We start from the raw sequence: 20,657 nt of genomic DNA, 5'->3' as shown, positions 1-20,657 counted from the left end.
ATTTCTCTTACGTCACAAGTCATGTCCTGGGTTCTGAGGAGTTTAATGATAGTCTGGGGCAGACCCTTGTGGCATTCCTATCCGCAGGTGCAGAAGACTGGATGTACTGGAGCGGAGTGGAAACCAGGAAAAGTCTTGGAGAATTCCTTTTAACCTCAACACAAAGCTGTGTAATTCAGGCTTTGGCGCATGTGCACTGAGGTCAGGAATATGTTACCGCTTCTTCTATTGAGTGCATGTAGTGACCATGTGACGCATTTGCTTGCATAGAGTGCCGGAGCTTAAATTTCATCGCTCAACTTTGAGGTTTCATGAAAGTTGTTACCCTGCTGTAAAAGCGGTTAGGGGCAGTGAAGAAGACTGAGAAGGGGCACTAAGAACTTGACTTTATCTAGAAGCTCCCGCCCACATGACTTTATGAAGTTAATTTCTACATTGAATAAAAGTTACTTTTCACAACCTGGCCTGGAAATAAGATCTTCTCTTTAGACACCAGTCAGGCACTTCAGTAGAGCGTGCACATGCGCCGCAGGGATGCCCTAATCTACAATGACCCCTTTAAGAGCTGACCTATTCTCACACATAGTTCTCCAGAGCAGACCAGACAAAGTGTTGTGTATAATTGTTTGCGTATCCTCGTGATGAGGCCGCGTTCATGCGTTATATAGACGGTAATTGCAGGGGTGGAACATTACACTCAGCCTCCGAGTATAAACACAATATACAAGCCTGAGAGGTGATTGCGCTAATTCCCAAGTAAGTCTGGGGCTTCTACAAGTTGCATTGCTAATTTTCCAATTAGCCTTAATATGCACCTCATTAAACGTGACCTTAGCGCAGAAGTCTATCATTCCCAGACAGTTACCAGGCTCTGCGCATACACAGGAGGGCAATGGGAGTGATTATATTCAGCTCCTGGATCTGCAGCATCAGCGACTAGACTCTTACAAGTTTCTTGCCTCTCAGGGGGTTTATGAAACTCCTCTTCTACCAATCAGTAGGCCTCTAGTAGTGTATGTGTCCAAGCCATGGCAACCCCTGGTTTAGCTCTCAGGCACCTTCTCTGTGGATGTCACTCTTGCCCTGGTGACCTTCCAGGAGAACCCAAGCTTAACCCGACATTGTATCAGTGCTGCCTGCCCTGACCTGTGCTTCTCCTTTGACTCTTCTAAAACTCCACCTGCTATGTTGCCGAACCTGGTTTGTCTTCTAACCCTTCTTGAGTCTCACTTGCCCTGCTGACGTTCCAGGAGAAACCCAGCTTGACCTGACCTTGAATCTTTGCTTTCCGCCTTGACCCGTGGCCTGTATTTCAACTATTCTATAACTCCATCTGCCATATTTATGACCCTGGCTTGTCTTATGATCTTCCTGATTCTCTCATTCTTGCCCTACTGACCTCCCAAGAGGACCCCAGCTTGACCTTACCTTGAATCAGTGGCACTTGCCCTGACCTATGCTTGTCCTTTGACACTTCTAAAACTCCACCTGTCATATTTCTGACCCTGGTATGTCTTCCGATCCCTTTTCTGATTCTCATTCTTGCCCTGCTGACCTCCCAAAGAGGTCCCCAGCTTGACCTGACATTGAATCTTTGCTTTCTGTCCTGAGATACCTGGTCTGTCCTTTTACTCTTCTAAAACTCCACCTGCCCAGACCTTGGCTTGTTCCTGACCTTTATCTGACCTGGCAGAAATCAGAAGATTATCTGAAATTTACAAATTCTAGACCCCAAATTACTTGCCACCGGCCTCCCAAGAAGTTTTAACAAGTTGTTTGCAGCTGACAAAGCCAAACTCTATGTCCTTTATCTTCCTTAATGATCCTGCGGGAGTGAATGGCCATTTTTCATAAGGGGTTTAAACACCCCAGTCTTGGGCTCCTGGCCCGCTCCTTCCTCGGTCACAGCTGTTCCAAGCCAAGGGATGTACAAACTGCATTTTGCAATATATTGCCTCATTTGTCTTGTTGGAGGAAAGGCTGCTGCAATCAGCAAAAGCAACGTGGCACGGATCCTATTATCAAAGCTGCGCCAATTGTGAGCCACAGAGGGGCTATTGACTTTAAACATTGCCTTTTAGAGGAAAACCATAATAGAAAGTGACTTATTAAAAGTCTGAGAAAGTGACAATGACTATTTACAAAGCAAACTAAACACGACCTGGTGTTAACATTATGGATGTCCAGCAGGGGAGGTAACATGGTCAAAGAAGAACTGCATCAAAACATCCCATCACCCCTTACCCGATTGTCATGTACATCGTCGAAGGGTAGAGTATTAATAAGAAGGATCTCAGAAAGGTCTCCCGTACCTACAGCTTTGCTCCTGTAACAGCGCCACCCCAGCCCATGGCTGTGCCAGGTATTGCGGCTCTGCCCCCGTTGAAGCGAACAATATTGTCTTTTTGTGTTATTTACTGAATTTCACAAATCAAGTCCTGAGATTTCTATTGCCTGTGAAGTGCTCTTGCTACGAGCAGGTAGTCAATCTTCTACTCCGCATGGCTCACAGGAGCGTAATATTCCTAGAATAGTCCCGTAATCTCAGGGACCCTCTGGAAATGTGTACTGTAGTCAGGGGGTAAAGTGCCAAGCAATCAGGGCTTATGTGCCGGTAGGATACAGTGAATTAAGGCGGATAAATGGCATCGAGGCCGAACAGCACGAGAGGCAAAATGTGAAGGAAAAGCCTAAGAGACAACTAAATCCGGTTGATCTGTTTATTAGCTCGGCCATTATTATGGATTGAGCTGCCAGGGAAACACAAGTGGCAGGTTAGGAAATGGCAGCGCTATAGCCATCAATCAGTCGATAAAACGCTCTGTCTAAGCCGTCGCCTGTCAATTACGGATCAGCCATAATCACAGGCTGCAAACTTCTCAATCCATTAATTGATGGCTAATCCTCGGGGGGGAGAGAGGACAAGACCTGGCTGGTAATAGGGACGTGCGACTGAACCCGAGCAGCTGCTACATCAAAGGATTGGTCCAAAGCACCAGTCATGGAGTCTACACCTGGATATGTTAGTTTTGATAAATTTCCAAGAATTTGTAAGCTGAAAAACCCACAAAGAAAGGCTAAACTGAAAATAACACATAACTACAAAGACAAGGGTTAAGTATTGGCTTATCGGGGTCATAGTGCTTGACCTGGGTCAATAGTAAGTCCCTCTGAAAGCCATAGTCAAGCCATGTCATCTAATGTCCCCGTGTACATAGACACAGACCACAATTTATGGAGAAGTTCACGTTTAGTAATCATAGTGACCTCTTTTGACATTCACAAGGTTTGGCAATTCTCCACCCCACATCGATGGCCAATCAGGGTCAAGCTTGGGCCTAGGAAAAGATCACATACATTAAATACATAGATCTGGTACAACATTTACACCTAATTCTTGGAAAGTATTGGTTTTAAAGAGATCCAGCTGGACTACGCAGCAATGGCTCCTCATAATCCCACCTCTGACCTACTGATGTTGACCATGTTATCCAAAGCAACCATGACCAGGTAGACCATGGGGCACATTTACTTACCCGGTCCTGTCGCGATCCCCGATCCAGACGTCCGACGAAGATGATTCACCAACATCATGCGCCCGATATCCTGCATGTGTCGCTTCCCTACTGAGGTCCGGAGTTCACCTCCTTCTTCCCGGTGCATGTAAGTGCTTGGGCTTGCGACACAATTTGCGATGTTAAATCCTGTGCGTTGTCCGAATCCATCGGATCGTGCGACTGCCCGCCCCCCGATTTGTGTCGTGTGAAAGCCAAAATTGTGTGCCAAAATTCGATCGCTTGTGCCAAAAACCCCTGTTAAATGCAGCCCAACACGTAAATCGTTGGAAATCAGACGAAAATGAGCACCCATGTCTTCTAGGATTAGACCTTGCCATTTAAAGATCTAGTCCAACGTCTTCATCTTTTGGGACAAAATTCTCTCGGAAACCATGGATCATTGTCTAAAATTTCAAGACTATGACGGTGATTTTTTGTAATCTAGGAAGACCGTCTCTCACCGACATCCAAATGCCCTCAAGAACTAAAAGTGATGGGTACTCTACCGATTGCCACATTTCTCCACCTCTTAGATGTCGTGGCCACCCTCTATGAAAATGTTGAAGCTCCTTGGCACTGTTCTTCACTCAAGATTTGTCAACAGGTGTATATTCAGTGTGGTCTTCACACATCGGACACGTGACTTTCCCCGCTACATTTGCCTTACATGAGAAGCTGTGGAGAGACATGGCTGGGATAGAGGCCAGCTCGACTTCCCTGCCAATATCACTGTAGACATCATTCATTACGGACGCCTCCACCGCCGCGTGACGGGAGCTAAGACTTCTCAACATTTTCCATGGGTCAAAAAACAAGACCCTCAGCTGGTCCTCATAGGAGGCTTCTAGTCATTGCTGCCCAGAAAGCCCAGGGATTAGAGCGGACGTGTAAGTGGAAGTCTATACGAGTTGTACGCAGGAGCGGAGGAGGGGGGGGGGGACTTATCGACCAGCGCAGCCATCTGACAGCAGGCAAAATGAAATGGACATGTGCATTATTGTGAGGAGCAGGAGACGGGACTGAGGAATTAAAAAAGCTCTTAAGTTCTGATGTTCCTATTACTGATAGAGACGGGAACATGAGGGAGAATTTTAGCACAGCGGAGGATGACCTGGAGCGAGGAGATAAGCCCCCGGACACCCTATTAGGAGATATATAAAGGCTGATGCTTTATGCTGCCTTATAGTTTACAATGTTATAGTTTATGGTGTTGTGCACGACTAATGAGCTAAAAAATTGGGGACAATCGCTAGGATGGGGCTGGGTACTGTTCTGTCTCCAGATTTACTATATTATGCAATTTCTGAAAATATTCTTGAAACTATGTATATTCCTATAAAGCCCCTGGTCCTGCCGTCCCTCCCTCCAGCAGCTATGTGGTTAATCTGAGTGCGCCAGAAGGAGCTGGCAGGGAGCCCCATCTTACAGGTGACATATGCAAGTGTCTTGTTAACTGGATTTATCCATGGAGTCCTGCGCACCACTGATCATATGGGAGACTATATATAATCCTACATGGCTTATGGAGTAATAAGCAGGAGCTTATGAGCCTATGATCCTCTACTGTTGTGCTGATATATAGGGGGGTGTAAGACCCCAAACCTGCCTGATCACTGCTGATGTTATATAGGGGGGTGTAAGACCCCAAACCTGCCTGACCACTGCTGGTGTTATAGACGGGGTGTAGGACCCCAAACCTGCCTGATCACTGCTGATGTTATAGAGGGGGGTGTAGGACCCCAAACCTGCCTGCTCACTGCTGATGTTATAGAGGGGGGTGTAGGACCCCTCACCTGCCTGATCACTGCTGATGTTATAGAGGGGGGTGTAAGACCCCAAACCTGCCTGATCACTGCTGATGTTATAGAGGGGGGTGTAAGACCCATCACCTGCCTGCTCACTGCTGGTGTTATATAGGGGGGTGTAAGACCCCAAACCTGCCTGCTCACTGCTGATGTTATAGAGGGGGTGTAGGACCCCTCACCTGCCTGATCACTGCTGATGTTATAGAGGGGGGTGTAAGACCCCAAACCTGCCTGATCACTGCTGATGTTATAGAGGGGGGTGTAAGACCCCAAACCTGCCTGATCACTGCTGATGTTATAGAGGGGGGTGTAGGACCCCTCACCTGCCTGATCACTGCTGATGTTATAGAGGGGGGTGTAAGACCCCAAACCTGCCTGATCACTGCTGATGTTATAGAGGGGGGTGTAAGACCCCACACCTGCCTGCTCACTGCTGATGTTATAGAGGGGGGTGTAAGACCCATCACCTGCCTGCTCGATGCTGGTGTTATATAGGGGGGTGTAAGACCCCAAACCTGCCTGCTCACTGCTGATGTTATATGGGGGGTGTAGGACCCCTCACCTGCCTGCTCACTGCTGATGTTATATAGGGGGGTGTAAGACCCCAAACCTGCCTGCTCACTGCTGATGTTATAGAGGGGGTGTAAGACCCCAAACCTGCCTGATCACTGCTGATGTTATAGAGGGGGTGTAAGACCCCAAACCTGCCTGATCACTGCTGATGTTATAGAGGGGGGTGTAGGACCCCTCACCTGCCTGATCACTGCTGATGTTATAGAGGGGGGTGTAAGACCCCAAACCTGCCTGATCACTGCTGATGTTATAGAGGGGGGTGTAGGACCCCTCACCTGTCTGCTCACTGCTGGTGTTATATAGGGGGGTGTAAGACCCCAAACCTGCCTGCTCACTGCTGATGTTATAGAGGGGGGTGTAAGACCCCAAACCTGCCTGATCACTGCTGATGTTATAGAGGGGGGTGTAAGACCCCAAACCTGCCTGATCACTGCTGATGTTATAGAGGGGGGTGTAAGACCCCAAACCTGCCTGATCACTGCTGATGTTATAGAGGGGGTGTAGGACCCCAAACCTGCCTGATCACTGCTGATGTTATAGAGGGGGGTGTAGGACCCCTCACCTGCCTGATCACTGCTGATGTTATAGAGGGGGGTGTAAGACCCCAAACCTGCCTGCTCACTGCTGATGTTATAGAGGGGTGTAGGACCCCTCACCTGCCTGCTCACTGCTGATGTTATATGGGGGGTGTAGGACCCCCACACCTGCCTGCTCACTGCTGGTGTTATAGAGGGGGTGTAGGACCCCAAACCTGCCTGATCACTGCTGATGTTATAGAGGGGGTGTAGGACCCCAAACCTGCCTGATCACTGCTGTTATAGAGGGGGGTGTAGGACCCCAAACCTGCCTGATCACTGCTGATGTTATAGAGGGGGGTGTAAGACCCCAAACCTGCCTGATCACTGCTGATGTTATAGAGGGGGGTGTAGGACCCCTCACCTGTCTGCTCACTGCTGGTGTTATATAGGGGGGTGTAAGACCCCAAACCTGCCTGCTCACTGCTGATGTTATAGAGGGGGGTGTAAGACCCCAAACCTGCCTGATCACTGCTGATGTTATAGAGGGGGGTGTAAGACCCCAAACCTGCCTGATCACTGCTGATGTTATAGAGGGGGGTGTAAGACCCCAAACCTGCCTGATCACTGCTGATGTTATAGAGGGGGTGTAGGACCCCAAACCTGCCTGATCACTGCTGATGTTATAGAGGGGGGTGTAGGACCCCTCACCTGCCTGATCACTGCTGATGTTATAGAGGGGGGTGTAAGACCCCAAACCTGCCTGCTCACTGCTGATGTTATAGAGGGGTGTAGGACCCCTCACCTGCCTGCTCACTGCTGATGTTATATGGGGGGTGTAGGACCCCCACACCTGCCTGCTCACTGCTGGTGTTATAGAGGGGGTGTAGGACCCCAAACCTGCCTGATCACTGCTGATGTTATAGAGGGGGTGTAGGACCCCAAACCTGCCTGATCACTGCTGATGTTATAGAGGGGGGTGTAGGACCCCTCACCTGCCTGATCACTGCTGATGTTATAGAGGGGGGTGTAAGACCCCAAACCTGCCTGCTCACTGCTGGTGTTATAGAGGGGGGTGTAGGACCCCTCACCTGCCTGCTCACTGCTGGTGTTATAGAGGGGGGTGTAGGACCCCTCACCTGCCTGATCACTGCTGATGTTATATGGGGGGGTGTAGGACCCATCACCTGCCTGCTCACTGCTGATGTTATAGAGGGGGGTGTAGGACCCCTCACCTGTCTGCTCACTGCTGGTGTTATAGAGGGGGGTGTAGGACCCCTCACCTGCCTGCTCACTGCTGATGTTATATGGGGGGTGTAGGACCCCAAACCTGCCTGCTCACTGCTGATGTTATAGAGGGGGGTGTAGGACCCCTCACCTGTCTGCTCACTGCTGATGTTATAGAGGGGGGTGTAAGACCCCAAACCTGCCTGCTCACTGCTGATGTTATAGAGGGGGGTGTAGGACCCCTCACCTGCCTGCTCACTGCTGATGTTATAGAGGGGGTGTAAGACCCCAAACCTGCCTGCTCATTGCTGATGTTATAGAGGGGGTGTAAGACCCCAAACCTGCCTGCTCATTGCTGATGCTTGCCTTGGCTTACTTGCAGACATTGGGGCACATTCACTTACCCGTCCGGAGGAGTTCCCGAAAGTGCATTGTCCGACGACAATGCCCTGTGCCGCGATTCCCTAACATCGTGCGCCCGATATCCTGCATGTGTCGCTTCTTAGCTCAGGTCCGACAGAGTTCACCTTCTTCTTCCCGGTGCATGTAAGTGCTTGGGCTAGCAACACAATTTTAATCTTAAATTCCGCGCTCAGTCCGAATCAGTCGGATCGTCAGATGGCACGCACCCGATTTCAGTCGCATGAAAGCTGACAAAATCCAATCACGTGCGACACAATCCCCTTCTAAATACCTGTCCCAGCCCAAAACCCGAATACCATGAACAGTCTGACGGAAATGCAATCCGTGGACCCTTAGTAAATAAGCCCCATTATCTAGTGGGAAAACAACATTCAATAAAATTAGGACTGTCAACAATACTTTGACAATATTCGTGGCCCTTGACCTAATGTATCTCCTGAAATATTAGCAAATAGTTTTGTTAATAGTTTGGATTTTGAATCTCTGTGCATACAACTCTCCATGGTTACAGACTACAAACAAGCCCCGTGTAGTCTGATCTTGCAGTCTACAATCTCCCACCAGCCCCTTCTTCTTGTGATCAAACTGAATGGGTGTGACACCCTTTAGTGAACAGATAAGCGGTGACATCTCTCTATGAGCGCCTGGTCTGTACAGGCAGTGACAACACATCCAATAATCATAGGGATCGGTAGGTGCTCAAGTGATTTGGGCTGCACTGTGCACCATGGTGCAACCCTTTAAGCCTTTATGTAGTTACATCTTGTATTGACAGTACAGTATACTATCTGTTATTACTTCATCCATGCCCCGGGGCGCTGCTGCTGCTGCTGTGTAATATTCTCATGCCGCGCTCTCCCCAGAGATGGAGAATCATTTACAGGAAAACAATATCACACAAACCACAAGAATATTATACGTTCCCCACGATATCATACACGTGGGATGTCACCGCCGAGAGCTGAGTGACAGCCGAGGACTGTGCTCAGCGTCCTTCATCTATGAGCAATAAAGCCTCGACAATTTCAAGAACTCTGCCTCCTGTCAATCACTGGATACATAAATGGAGGATGTTTTCCGTGCCTTATCTGCTCATACAATTGAAGTATTCTTAGAGGCATGTCACGGGTGCAGAGTTGGGCTCTGGGAGGTGTTGGCTCCTTTGTGGATTCTTCTTCTGGACTTCTGTTACAATGTATTGTTCTAGGCACAAGGTTTCCAGCTGTATTTCAGTCCATCCATAGTGAGATCTGCAGTAACCCTGTACGGCCACTACAGATAGCGCTATCTGCCTCTACATCCCAATTCACCCACCTTGCTGATCATTGAGGTTCTGGGTGTCACCTATTGATCACATATCTATAACCTATGGATAAATTACTATTACCTTTCACCATTATGCTTAAAGGGGTTTTCCAGGTATCCTGCAAATATCTCGCAGGGGCATGGCATTGTACTCACACTACTCTATCTCCCGATTCCTGTGTCAGGCCGGAACTTTTAGGGGTCATGGAACCCCATGTAGCCAATTGGTGTATGCAGGTGACCTCTGACACTTCCAGCTGGGAGCCAGAGCAGGGTAAGTACCTGTAATTTCTACTTCTACTAAATTCTACCCTTGCCCTGGGCAGGAAATGTCAGGGCTCATGATGGGGCACATTTACTAACTGTCCGAATCGCGCATTTTCGCTGGGTTTCCCGAATTTTTCCAATTTGCGCCGAATTGCCCCGGGATTGGCACCGGCTTTCACGCGACAGAAATCCAGGGGCCTGGCCGTCAGAAAACCCAATGGATTCGGAAAACCTGCGAAATTTTTAAAAAAGGGTCGCTTGACACACGCTTACATGCACCACGAATAGGTTGGTGAACTCCGGCGGACCTCGGCACAGCAGCGACACCTGGTGGACATCGTACACACAACCTTATTTAATCGCCGGAAGACCCGAATCCTCGTCGGAGAACACGCTGCTGGATCGCGCCCGGACCAGGTAAGTAAATCTGCCCCGATGTGGCTAATCAGTGTAAAGATATAACACATGATGTTCCTTGACCATAACCCGAAGCCGGGTAATTACACTTTATTTTCTCTCCTCTCTTCTACAGCAAAAAAGGAGACACCTTACAGAGAAATAAGGGCCACCAAGAAAATTCCCAGGAAAAATGAGTTATTTTCCACCACTGGGGGGAGCTATTTTGTAACCAGAACCAGAATGTTCTCCCATCGCAATGTAACAAGGTTGTCATTTATCAGACTTCTCCATGACAATGTATCTCTGTAATAATCCCCCTGGTCCGGGGTCGGGTCCAATCCCCTCAGAGATAAAGAATGAGATGGTTTTACGTGGAGGAAATAAAATCCTGCGCTTCATGATTTACATGGAAATGATGAAACGTTCCAGCGCCATGAGGAGCGTCTCCCCTTACTGGCACCTTCAGAAAGAGACGGAAATTACAGATTAAATTTGGATTTCCTACAATAATTTAGGAACGTGGAACACGATGGGAGAGGAAGAAATTTTAATTAAAAATAAAAAAGATTCCTCGGGAGGAAGACGATGGAGGTGACTTTCATCGCTGCCGTTCATCATGTGGGTTTTGTCACGAGGGTCTTTGTGTCTGTGTATTGTAAGTGTAATAATAATCAGAGGGCAAAGGGCGCGGCACCTGGAAGTCATACAGGGTTATTGGGTTTTTAAAGGTGAGCTTAAAGGGAATTTCTCATAAGATATTGCATGTTACCGGCAACAAGACAGTGAAAAATTAACTTATATTCCATCAATGTAGTTTCTCCAAGTGCACTGGGGGGGTGTCCTCAAACTGCTTTGCTCTGAGTTCTCTGTTCTGAACAGCTACACAGAAGCCCCTCCTCCTTTCATCTCTGAGTGACGGCTGTAATAACCAACCACCACCTTTTACACACAGAAGGGGGGGTGGAGCAACTGAGTGCAAAGAGCTAAGTGCACAGCAGTGTAAGGACGCTTGGAGGAGCTACAATTCTGGAATATTAATCTATATTTCCACAGCAGCAAAGGGCACAGAGCACAGCAGTGTAAGGGCTCTTGGAATATAAATCCATATTCCACAGTTCACATCTCTCAGTTTAGTACTTAGAGAGGTTTTCTGAGGGGGACAGGTCTATTTTTAATACTACAATCTTTAGGATGTCTTCAATGTCAAATCTAAGGAGAGGTCATAAGTATGAAAAGTGCACTGATAAATCCCGTGTCACTGTTCTGTATGTTATCAATAAAGATTTTGGTCTACAAGTTGTTTTCTTCTCCATTCGCACTTAAAGTGCTATAAAATCTGCTGGTTCCATCAATTGTCACACCAGATGTCCTTGTACAGATGAGATGATGCAGATAATGGGAGGAACAAGCATCAGGAGATAAGAGGAGAATAATGCACACCATTCCTTCCCCTTCTGGATATCTGCCCCTCCTATTCCACATTTCATGACCTTTCAATGATTCAACAAGGTCACGATGTCTTATGCAGAACAAAGGGCTGTATATATACAGAGGTAGAGGCTGCACTCACTATTCTGCTGCTGGTGCAGTCACTGTGTACATACATGACATTACTTATCCTGTACTGATCCTGAGTTACATCCTGTATTATACTCCAGAGCTGCACTCACTATTCTGCTGCTGGTGCAGTCACTGTGTACATACATGACATTACTTATCCTGTACTGATCCTGAGTTACATCCTGTATTATACTCCAGAGCTGCACTCACTATTCTGCTGCTGGTGTAGTCACTGTGTACATACATGACATTACTTATCCTGTACTGATCCTGAGTTACATCCTGTATTATACTCCAGAGCTGCTCTCACTATTCTGCTGCTGGTGCAGTCACTGTGTACATACATGACATTACTTATCCTGTACTGATCCTGAGTTACATCCTGTATTATACTCCAGAGCTGCACTCACTATCCTGCTGCTGGTGCAGTCACTGTGTACATACATGACATTACTTATCCTGTACTGATCCTGAGTTACATCCTTTATTATACTACAGAGCTGCACTCACTATTCTGCTGCTGGTGCAGTCACTGTGTACATACATGACATTACTTATCCTGTACTGATCCTGAGTTACATCCTGTATTATACCCCAGAGCTGCACTCACTATCCTGCTGCTGGCGCAGTCACTGTGTACATACATGACATTACTTATCCTGTACTGATCCTGAGTTACATCCTGTATTATACTCCAGAGCTGCACTCACTATTCTGCTGCTGGTGCAATCACTGTGTACATACATGACATTACTTATCCTGTACTGGTCCTGAGTTACATCCTGTATTATACCCCAGAGCTGCACTCACTATCCTGCTGCTGGCGCAGTCACTGTGTACATACATGACATTACTTATCCTGTACTGGTCCTGAGTTACATCCTGTATTATACCCCAGAGCTGCACTCACTATCCTGCTGCTGGCGCAGTCACTGTGTACATACATGACATTACTTATCCTGTACTGATCCTGAGTTACATCCTGTATTATACTCCAGAGCTGCACTCACTATTCTGCTGCTGGTGCAGTCACTGTGTACACACATGACATTACTTATCCTGTACTGATCCTGAGTTACAATCTGTATTATACTCCAGAGCTGCACTCACTATTCTGCTGCTGGTGCTGTCACTGTGTACATACATGACATTACTTATTCTGTACTGATCCTGAGTTGCATCCTGTATTATACTCCAGAGCTGCACTCACTATTCTGCTGCTGGTGCAGTCACTGTGTACATACATGACATTACTTATCCTGTACTGATCCTGAGTTACATCCTGTATTATACCCCAGAGCTGCACTCACTATTCTGCTGCTGGTGCAGTCACTGTGTACATACATGACATTACTTATTCTGTACTGATCCTGAGTTGCATCCTGTATTATACTCCAGAGCTGCACTCACTATTCTGCTGCTGGTGCAGTCACTGTGTACATACATGACATTACTTATCCTGTACTGATCCTGAGTTACATCCTGTATTATACTCCAGAGCTGCACTCACTATTCTGCTGCTGGTGCAGTCACTGTGTACATACGTGACATTACTTATCCTGTACTGATCCTGAGTTACATCCTGTATTATACCCCAGAGCTGCACTCACTATTCTGCTGCTGGTGCAGTCACTGTGTACATACGTGACATTACTTATCCTGTACTGATCCTGAGTTACATCCTGTATTATACCCCAGAGCGGCACTCACTATTCTGCTGCTGGTGCAGTCACTGTGTACATACATGACATTACTTATCCTGTACTGATCCTGAGTTACATCCTGTATTATACTCCAGAGCTGCACTCACTATTCTGCTGCTGGTGCAGTCACTGTGTACATACATGAGATTACTTATTCTGTACTGATCCCGAGTTACATCCTGTATTATACCCCAGAGCTGCACTCACTATTCTGCTGCTGGTGCAGTCACTGTGTACATACATGACATTACTTATCCTGTACTGATCCTGAGTTACATCCTGTATTATACCCCAGAGCTGTACTCACTATTCTGCTGCTGGTGCAGTCACTGTGTACATACATGACATTACTTATCCTGTACTGATCCTGAGTTACATCCTGTATTATACCCCAGAGCTGCACTCACTATTCTGCTGCTGGTGCAGTCACTGTGTACATACATGACATTACTTATTCTGTACTGATCCTGAGTTGCATCCTGTATTATACTCCAGAGCTGCACTCACTGTTCTGCTGCTGGTGCAGTCACTGTGTACATACATGACATTACTTATCCTGTACTGATCCTGAGTTACATCCTTTATTATACTCCAGAGCTGCACTCACTATACTGCTGCTGGTGCAGTCACTGTGTACATACATGACATTTACTGATCCTGAGTTACATCCTGTATTATATTCACATTCTAGATGACAGGTGCAGCACAAGAGAAGTTATTATGATAGTTATAACAGGGAAGATGATGATTGCATTCAGGTAGGCAAGCAATCACTATTGGGTCAGTACTTATAGATGACATACCGGGATCTATAATCACCAGGAAACCCTCCTGACCCCGGGCACTTGCGATATAAATCACCTGTAAAGTGCACATCCTTATCGCTCTCTGGTTACGGTGGAATTCATCATGGACTCTGCTGCGCTCGTACTAACACAATAGGCTCCGCTGTGGAGGGTTATTCATTATGCCTGGGGGTCGATACCGGAGAAAACATTCGTCATAGCCAGCGACGCAGGAATTGACTACTCGGGCCCTACGGCTACAATTAGCAGGGAGGAAATTGTCAGAAGAAAAATGGACGCCCTGACTGCACTATTTTGCAAGCTGGACGATTTCTTTATGGGTGTAAGCAGGCGATAAGAGAATGTTATACGGCATTTATCAGGGGTGCTCTAACCTTAGTGTATAACACAGGGTAACGAATCTGCTGCACACCTCCATCATAGACAATGGGATACCAGGAGCGACAGCTCCGGAGGCTGATGGCTGCCATAATGCATCTGCGGGTGCGCCACACTATTAGAGTTTTATGTGGAGGTTCCCTTTAAGGAAGTCCTCATAGACTAAAGGGGTACTCCAGCCAATAATATTTATCATTCCGGACAGGAGAGGTATTAGGGTTTGAATCAGAGCCCCCCAATTACACGAAGAAAGCTTGAAGGGCCTTAAAGGGGCTTAGATAATGATATCCTTGGGAATGGTCATGAACATCAGATCAGTGGGGCCTTGACACTTGGGACCCCTAGTGGTAACACTATCACAGGTCACAGGGAATGGAGCTCCATTACTATGTAGTGGCCAGCACTGGGAACTGCAGCTGAGCACCTTAATAATTGAGACTGGCAGAATTCAGCTAATTGGTGGAGGGTCCCGGAGCCCCGAAATCTAATATTGATTCCTACCTATAGTACTAGTATCCTGGAAAATCCCTTTAAATGGAGTGACAGTCAAAGTCTAAGACACCCAGTCCGCCATCAGGTAGAACATCCCTTTAACAGAGACAGAAGTGATCACTTCCATCATCATATCTGGGATCACCAGTTCCCCATAATAATCTGCTGCCACAGTCCAGTTCTCTTGCCTAAGGGGAGGGTTTGGAGCTCTGTATCAGTAAGATAGATCTCTGACTGTATAAAGACGCATGAGGTGCTTCATCAGGGGAGAATTCTTCTAAATGGTTACAATTTACTGATGAAAGACAGAAAAATGAGATTGTACGTCCTTCTCAGAACATGAATTACATCTAAATGGCTCTTGAGTCATCTCGAAAGATGGAAGCGGGAAAGTGCTGCCAACGTCCCTGGAATCCGTCCCATTGTGTCGGTGCACTTCTGTGTACTACGGAATAGAGTATACGCTGTATACCTCCAGCTGATTGCTATCCGTAGTTATCCCTGACCTTTCAAAGACAAGGAGATGAAAATGGGGGGAAAAAAACCACTATCCACACTATAAGCGGACCCTAAAAGCCTTGTTGATGCTGCTTTACCTTTGGCTCAAGGTCCATCGCTCCGTAAACGAGACTCCCGCGTTACAGATGAAAACTGAGACGCGAGAAAAGCAGACTATCGCACCTGCTGTGTCAGAGAGGCCGGGATATACACATTTAAAGGGAACCCATCAGCAGGTATGAGGTCAGTGTCAGCTAGTGTCTCTGGAGAGATGAGTAATCATATCTTTATGTACATAGTTAGTAGCAGCAGGACTGTGATATATGGATTTATATTCCAGGCTTGCACTGGAGACATGTCCTCACACTGCTGCGCTCTTAGCTCTCTGCATCCAGTGTTAGGTATTTTTAATCCTCGAGATGTGTAATATCTTTAAATATTTTTGTGTATGTTATTAGTAGCAGCAGGACTGTGATATATGGATTTATATATTTCAGGATATCCTTGCACTGCTGTGCTCTGTGCAGAGCTGCTCTGCGTTCTCCCACGCATCTCTCAGCGGAGAGAGACTGCTACAATATGCATTCAGAGAAGAGTAATTATGAAGAAGCTCAAAAGCACAGAGCACAGCAGTGTCAGGACACTTTGAGCAGCTGCAATCTTGGAATATAAATCCATATATCACAGTCCTGCTGCTACTAACAACACACACAAAGGTCTCTGATTAGACATCTCTCCGGGGACAGTACATCACACTGCAGATCTCCTTCCACTCTTCAGGACTGGTTTTATAGAACAAATGGGTCATCAAAGGCTACAAAGGAGAGAATACAGTATAGGGGGCTACAAAGTGGGAGCTGGGCGAGGTGTGTGACCCACTTTGTCCCACTTTCTGTGATTGGGAGGTATGGTGGGGCTATTTTTGTGTATTCTGCTCTTTTTGTTCTCTGTTCTGCAGATTATCACTGTGAAGGAGCCGTGCGGAGGGATTACATGGTGACTGGATTAAGAATGGGAAAATTTGGGTCATCAGTAGATCCTCGCTATTCACGTAAAGTGCAAGCGTTTAAAGGGAAACTTTATAAAATATTATGGGCGCCCTTGTCTTTCCCCCTCTCGGATAGTTTAATATATTTTGGGGGAAAGGGGTTGGGTTGAGACTACTTTCTAGCTGAGAGGTATAAAGCAGGAGGTGTAGATCCTCTGTGCAACTGGATGGATTTGACTTGGAGTTACTCCTAGTGGTCCCCTGCTTATCACCTTTGAACTCTAATGAAGGGGTCCAGAGGTCACTGCAGAGACGCCACAAGGTCTCTACCTTTTGGAGAGGTCTGATATGACCTGGGCAGGTCAATATAAAGAAGCCGAGGTCAAAGCATGAGTAATCAGATAAGGAAGAAGCAGACCTTCCCACCTTCATAACTAGCAAGCTGGGAACCTATTGCTCAGGCACTGCTTACGGGGGAGCTGCCTTATTTAGGTCACTGTTACATGAAATTGGGCAGGAACAAAATGCAAAGTTCATAACTTTTGCAACCACTTCTCCAAAGTGGTTGCTAGAGCCGCTGCTGGAAGTGACGGAAATGGTCAAAGTTGGGTCTAGTGAGCTGGGAACCTATTGCTCAGGCACCGTTTCAGGGGCAGAGCTGCTTTAAATAGTTGAACGTTGTATGAAAATTGTCCAGGAACATATTGCAAAGTTTACAACTTTTCAAACTTTTTCTCCAACGTGATTGGTAGAGCCGCTGCTGGAACTGACAGGAAGGGTCAAAGTTGGGTGAAGGACCTGAGGCGAGGAGGAGATTCTGCCTTCGCTTAACATCTTCCAGAAATATTGCAATGTCACAACAAAAGCTGCTGTCACCGTCAAACTTTAAGCAGATTTTGGCAGAACTTCTTCCCCCGTCACCTTGGAGTAGACAGGCTGAACTTTTGTGCCATAACAGGAGTGTTAAGAGTCTGAGAAGCGGAGAGCAATGGCAGGTAGGAGGGAGCGCGCTGTATTATATCTCAGATTGGAGTCTATCGCCATCTATCATCCTGACATCTCTACCATTACAGTAAACAGACGCGGACATAATGCAGGAGGCGCTCTGCATCTCCCAGATAATGGATATCACAACAAGAGAGGGATGTATGTATCTCTCCCTCCAGTCCTCATTACTGGGGGCGGGGTCTTTAATTGGCCTAAATTATTGAGACTTTTGCTGTGTCTTGTTATATGGAGCCAAGAGGAAGTGACTTGGTGGTTTCCCTGCACCCATAAAAGGTTAAAGGGTGACTACCAAGAGAACAACCTAAATAGGAATTGCCCCCAATTTATTGCATTATAATACTCACAGCCACCACACGCTCAATTTAAAGGAATTGCACAGTACAGGAAAATCATAGTTACTTTCTTTACAGAACAGCACCACTCAAGTTTGAAGGTCATGTTTGGTATTGCAGCTAAACTCCACTGAAGCAAATAAAGCAAGGCAGCAATATCACACGTATTTATAGTAGTGGGACTAATCGTCAGTCCCTACATCCAGTACCCCCTTATTCCTAGTGTTCACCTATCCGTAACCTATACTATATATAGGTTATTAATCGGCTAGAAAACCCCTACAAATTATTTTCCTGACTATCTGTAAATAATATCGACACAATGCAGAGAAGAAGAAGGTCTCATTGATTGATGGAAATGTCTATTGTGCTGCCGGAGCCTAGATAAGCAGGATAGTCACACTGATAACACAAGGGATAGCATGGGGAAGGAGGACAAGGACGTGTGAGTCTAGGAGGTTATATGTCATTCCTCTAACCCTATTCTTTACAGCAGCCATAAAGCAAACATACTCTATAACACTGTCCATACAGTCAGCTCTCTCTTAGAAATCTCCCACAATGCCACAAGTATTGTCTGATTTAGTAAACCAAACAGGTATCTCACAGAAGAGGGCTCAGCGAGATTACACTTTTCCGCCTGCGGGGGCACTGTGGCGGCTTCAGGCAGGTTCCCTCACAGATTACACTTGATAATGGGTGAGGGGAGGGTAACAGAGCCTGGTGTAACAGAGCGGCTCATCGGCTCGGTCTAATGATAAAGCCATTAATATTCTAATCCCAGACAACCCCTTTAAGTATAAAGCCTATTACTCTGAGTAATCCTCTCCTCCGTGCTATTAATTGATATAGATGAATAGGTTTCCGTATCTCAGTACGAGCGCTCGCTTGCTATATCTCAATTTATAAGGACAATTTTCATTTTGGTTGCATAAAATATTCATACAGGAAGATCTGATTTCAGCTGCGGCCCCTCCATTACAATCTAATACGAGCAGAGATGTCACGCTCCATCAGCGGAGGCCATCACCGTGTATTACAAGCCGCGCCGGCGCTTTAATAAATATGATTGATAATAATGTCATTAGGACATATAAATACATTGGGACGAGTCCTCTGACTCCGGGCGCGCCGCCATCTATAAGGAGACGATATAATCATAGCACATGTGCGTCGTAGCTCATAGCAACCAATCACTGGCCGGCATTAACCCTTTCTGCTGAACATTAATAGTGAATAATAGTGCAATGCAGTTCAGAACAAATACAGTCTATAACTAATACACAATACAATGCAGTCTACAACTACTATACAGTACAATCCAGTGTAGAACGAATATACAGTGTAGTCTAGAACTAATATACAATGCAATCTAGAACTAATATACATTTCATTCTAGAACTATTATACAGTACAATGCAGTCTAGAACTAATATACAATATAGTGTAGAACTAATACACAATACACTGCAATCTAGAATGAATACACAATGCAGTCTAGAACTAATACACACCTACTAGTCAACTAGTAATACGCAAGGTCAGGCAGCACCACTTAGGTCTGCTCTATGGGACACACTCTTTATAAGTACAATAGCTGACACTACTATCCCGCTTTCTGACATTTGACCTCTTCTGTTCCGCCATTTTGGATGGTCATAGATCTTCACACATTGATAGTCAGTAAGACAAATGCATCAAGAGGGAATATTGTAAAGTTCAACAAAGGATCCTGCTCTCTATGTCCTCCAAAATTACTGGTACATTACGATTGGGTCATTTTTCTGGACCAAAATGATCACCTGTGACCTCCCCATAAAAGCCAATAGGCGAGATGATCGCAGAATACAGTCATGGTGATACTATATAGCAGTGATGGCGAACCTTTTAGAGCGCGAGTGCCCAGACTTCAACCAAAAGCCACTTACTTATTGCAAAGTGCCAGCACAGCTATTTAAGCAGTAATTTATTTCTCCTTGTTCTTTGACAACTTTCAATCGTTCAGCCTCCTAAAGACACCAACGCAGTTGAAAGGAGGAGGGTTATTTGCCTATCATTGTAGGAAGATTCTTTGAGTCCTGTCTGGTGAACTTCATGCTGGGGCGATGGCCTGGGTGCCCACAGAGAGGGCTCCGAGTGCCGCCTCTGGCACCCGTGCCATAGGTTCGCCACCACTGCTATAGATGGTACATGGAAGAGCACAGTGCAGTATATACGTAGCAATGCACAGTGGTAGCACATCACTAGATAGACTGGCCACTCCTGACTATGAAGCCTCTGGACAGACCAGTGTTGTCTATTGATAGATTGTATAGAATATTCCATGGTTCTGCCTGGAGCGGCGCGTTTCATGGCCATCTGTCAGGAAGGGGTTAATCTCTCCCTGCAGGCCGCCTCTGCTGAAAAGATTGCTCTCCGACTCATAAGTGCGAATGGAGTAACGTGCCGATGCCTGGTGTGCGGCTCTGGAGGTGCTGAGTGAGAAGCCTGGCGAGGGGAAAAAAGGAGTAAAATACTAAATCCATGAAGAAAAGACACTTCCCAGCTTCCCACTAACGTTATGGAACTTCTCCAGGCCGCAGTGAGGACCAGGAGAGCCGTCCTCACAGGGTAAGCAGGACCTCGGTGACCACAGTACAGCCAGACCTATCACATCATGCGCTCTCCTCCATTTTTCAGATTTTTTGAGTTTTTTGGGAAAATGTATAAAGGACACGTGTACAGAGTAGAAATGGTGGATTTTTCAGCATTTTCATTGCTATGGTCATCGCCATTGGAGGAGTGTTGGACTGGCCAACCAGAGAATCGGAGGATCATCCGG

General features: G+C 46.5%; 1 protein-coding gene across 3 annotated transcripts in view; it reads right to left on the bottom strand.

The window, feature by feature from the left end:
- RAB26 (RAB26, member RAS oncogene family) overlaps nt 1–20,657 on the bottom strand; it is a 154,232-nt gene that overhangs the window by 25,881 nt on the left and 107,694 nt on the right. The gene's annotated exons all lie outside the window — the stretch shown is intronic.

This window comes from Engystomops pustulosus, chromosome 8 (genome assembly GCF_040894005.1).
Source record: "Engystomops pustulosus chromosome 8, aEngPut4.maternal, whole genome shotgun sequence".
NCBI lineage: Eukaryota > Metazoa > Chordata > Amphibia > Anura > Leptodactylidae > Engystomops > Engystomops pustulosus.
The sequence above is the reverse complement of the archived record's forward strand: the minus strand, read 5'-3'. Positions and strand labels throughout refer to the sequence as shown.